Source organism: Rhinatrema bivittatum, chromosome 18, assembly GCF_901001135.1.
Source record: "Rhinatrema bivittatum chromosome 18, aRhiBiv1.1, whole genome shotgun sequence".
In the NCBI taxonomy this organism is placed as follows: Eukaryota; Metazoa; Chordata; class Amphibia; order Gymnophiona; family Rhinatrematidae; genus Rhinatrema; species Rhinatrema bivittatum.
The window spans coordinates 37,077,648-37,082,047 of record NC_042632.1 but is presented as its reverse complement, the minus strand read 5'-3'; positions in this window follow the sequence as shown (position 1 = coordinate 37,082,047).

The following is a 4,400-nucleotide window of genomic DNA, read 5'->3' as shown; positions in this document are numbered from 1 at the left end:
GGTACTTATTCAACATTTTTAGTAGCAGGGACTACAGTGAACTGAATCCCCTGGTACCATGATCATTTAGTGCAAAGTATTATCCACTCTTGTTTGTCATGGTAACAATTCATTGCTGTCGTTCGGTGAAAAGCTTCATACCAAAATAAAGTGGTAGCAGTTGCATAATTTCGATAATGCACTGCAACCCAATTGATCTGGGCTACTATATATGTGGGAATTACATGATTACATGTTTTATACAAAGTAAGGCTTTGTTGCATTGTGCATTAGGGATGTACGATCGTTTTTCCCAAATTAGGCAATGTCGACGAAATTTAGCCCGACACTAAATTTTCACCCGAAGCAACATCTCTATTGTGCATGCTGTCATTTAAGGAAAGAAAGGGTAAGGGCAAAATGACTAAAACACTTCAGAAGGTAAAAGGATTTGATGTTGCAGGGTAGACAAAGATTAAGGTTTCATATGTGAGTTCAAAGACTGACAGCAGATAGCATGGTATGTACTGTAGTCCATTAGTAAGAAATCATAAAAGAATTGGCTGAGTAACAAGAGCATTAGCTTCCATGCTTGACTTTGAATGTAACCATAGTCATATTAGTCGATAACCTTGGTGAACCAGTGATCTTGTTGCCAGGAAATATTTACAGGAATAGTTCACCATAGGGTCAAGCTGAAATCCTGACTAGTAGGTGTCTGTTGCCTGAAAAGGATATACATCAAATTAATGGTCTATTGAGCTATTCCCAACTCATGAATCCCTCCATATTCAGAGGCTAGAAAGGTTTGAATTTGGCCGTAACAGAATATAAAAAGCAGAAGAACAGAAAGGTGCAAAGAATCCCTTTTGCTCTCTAGAGATCTCAATTCTCCCTTCAACGCCTCCTGCTTCTTAACAAAGAGCAAACTTTGTTTCTGATCTGGTTTCACAAGTCCTCCCCAGTGCAGGAGTTCCCTGCACAAAAAGGATTGTCTAGATCCAGTATTTCGGTCTATCCAGGGAAACCCAAAACCAAACAGAAAGTGGGCCAAGAGACACACGACACGTTAATACAATTCCCTGAAGTGTTACTGAAAATTGTGCTGCTAAGACGCTTTCAGGAATTAATATCACAAAACATAAAATAGAAATATGTATTTAGTCAGCAGATGACATGAGAACAGGAATGGTGATGGTAATATACACTCAAAAGATACTACTGCAGCAACAGTTCTGATCTTTCTAAATGACAGGAGACTATAAGGATATTGTCCCTTATGACAAAGCAGTAGCTATGGCAAGAAACACTTACTATGCTGATCGAATTTTAACAACTTCTAGGGAACTGTTTTCCATTGTTGAAAGCCTCCCACGTTTACCTCTCACTTTGTAAACAAGATCTTGCTATATTATAGAGAATGTAGATGTGCAGAGTGGCCCAGTCCTTGTTGGCTTACAATTAAATGGTCCGGCGCTCCAGCTGGTAGACTTCTTCCCAGTGACTGTTGAGGAGACAGAAATTTGGGGGGAACAAATGCTATATGACTTTACTTTATGATCCCTGTCCCTTGCAACTAGTTCAATAGGCCAAAAAAAGAGATGAGGGGGCCGTTATATTAGTTAATAAATATGAGGGGGCCATTATATTAGATAATAAATAGTTTTATGGGCCTTCCCAGATGCATGCTTCTCCATTTTCTCTTATTAGTCTCATCCCCTATGTTCTGCCTCAAAAGGCAGGCCCCTCTCAGGTTTAGGGTGTTCTCCAATTCTAGATTTTATGCTCATGGTGTTTCTTTCTGTACTGTCGGCAAAATGTGAAGGTTAGCTCATGGGAGGGGCTCTGTTATACTCAGTCCAAATGAAGCAGAGCTTAGAAGGAGGGGTTGTCGGCTCGTCCAGACTTTTGATGAAACTGTAATGTCATAGCAAAGGGCTTTTTCCTACCAACGTAGCTGCCACGTATACGAAGACACGCTAGTTGTAATTATGTCTGTCTTGCTCTGTCATTTGGTTCTGTTTAATCGAGGTTCGGCTTTCAGCCAGATTTGGGAAGAGCAAGCTGCTGCCACGTTGTCAGAGATTTTTTTTTTTTTTTTAATAAAGCTTTTCCAGATGTTTTATGCCCTGACCTGACAAGTATCAACAGCAGCTGCAATACAATAACTTCAGTGCTTCTGCTACAGTATTTGGCAGGAAAATTAATCCATCACCGAGAGCATAAATTCAGCTCAAGCCACAACTGAAATGAGGAAGAGAAGCTCAAATCTCTGGAGGAGGAAAGCATTTTAAGTACTTAGAAAACACTTGTTATATCTGACATGATTAAACATCTTATTTTATTTCAAAATTGCTACTATGGTTTAGTTCTGTTCCTAAAAAAAAAATAAAAAATCCTCTATTCTAGCCCTAGACCCCTCTCATTCACAAAAGTTTGTCAAGGCACCAAAGCCTGACCAGGTTTCAATAGCTAAAGAATCTTATTAGGCCTTATATTTCTGCAATACAGACACTTTATTGCCTAATCAATAACATACTTATACTGGAATATGGCATGCCAAGTCCATTGGGACATCCCATTATTGCTAGGTAAATATGTTTTGATGTAGAAGAGAGGGATAGTAGGAATAAAGTAGTATGACAAACTATTTCATGGTTTATTTCAGCACTCATGAATGCTACATACAGCAGGGGTTCAGTAGCCCAGCTTTAAATGCCTTTTCAGGGTTAGTCGTCCCAAGCAGCACGGAATGGAAACACTGGACATTTGGAGGTCACTATGACGCTAAAGGCCTTGGCTTTTGGTTAAGTCATTAAATGTAAGCACTGCCTGCTTGCTCTCTGGGGGTGGTTAGACCTGTAGTACTTGCAGGAGTAGGGTAGTTACTCCAAGAGATTGTACAACTCGAACTACTAAAATTCCCTGTGTAAAAAAAAAAAAGGTAAAAATTGATAACTTACAGAAAAATACTCTGTCACCTGTTCTGACTGACCTATTATTTAGATAATTGCTCAATGCTTTAAAAAAATAAGCAATTACATTAATAACTGTTGGAGAAGTGATGAAGACCAAAACTGTGAAGGATTTCAAAGGGGCGTGGGATAAACACTGTGGATCCATAAAGCCCAGAGGATGGGAATGAAGAAAAGAGGTATGGGGGTGGCTTGCGGGAATGACGGCTACTACCTGGTGATTAATACCCTTATTCAATAAACGTTCACACGGTTAATGCGACTCCAACATTGCTCTATGCTTCAACAGCATGAGGAAATGTGGAAAAGAGGATTTGCATTCAGGCATCAACCAACAAGGTAGCACAGTCTGGGTAAACAAATAAGTGTGGGAGTAGCTTGCTTGTTGCGGCGGTTACTACCCCAAACCAATTAAGCCTGATACTTCACTTTCAATGCATATCAAGCATAAATCTCTGCTTCACCGTTATCTCTGCTTCAATGGCAGGGGAAATGAAGATAAGAGGATTTACATTCAGACAACAACCAACAAGGACTGAATTGCCCAGTCTGGGTAAACAAATAAGCATGGAAGTAGCTTGGTTATTGCGGCGGTTTCTACCCCAAACCAATTAAGTCTGTTACTTCACTTGGAAAGCATATCCAGTGCAGCTCACTGTTTCAACGGCAGGGGGAATGAAGACAATAGGATTTATATTCAGATAACAACCAACAAGGACTGAATTGCACAGTCTGGATAAACAAATAAGCATGGGAGTAGCTTGCTTATTGCTGCAGTTAGTACCCCTAACAAATTAAGCCTGATACTTCACTTTGAATGCATATCCAGTGCAGCTCACTGCTTCAACAGCAGGGGGGGAATGAAGAAATAGGATTTACATCCAGCCAACATTTAACAAGGCATTGATCTGAACAGTATGAGTATACAAACATTGGGGTAACTTGCTCGATACGATGGAAACTACCCTCAAACATTAAGCCTTATACTTCACTTTGATACAGCTCCAACACTGCTCTCTGCATCATTGATGGGGGAAGGGGGTGTGGAAGGAAATTAGAATAAAAAAGCTGCCAATAAGGGCCCTGACCTCAGCGGTCGGAGTAACAGATAAGTATGAGAAAATAAGTGTGAAAGCTTGCTGGGCAGATGGATGGGCCTATTGTTCTTCTTCTGTCGTCATTTCTATGTTTCTAGTAAGTCAAAAGGAAGCAGTGATGGTGCTCAGTCAGGGACTGAAGACAGGGATTCCTATTAGGGCAGCAGTTACAGTAGTCCTTCCAGAGCACTCAAGGGCCTTCTCCAGTTATAAGTACTCCACTTGATTGCTCTGGTCTGCGAGATGCTGTGGGGGTGCTGTGTTTTGGCTTTTTTTCCTCCAGAACAGATTTAAGGAAAGTGGTGGTGGGAGGGGGGTGGGGGGGGAACAGCTGTAAGGACAGCCCACA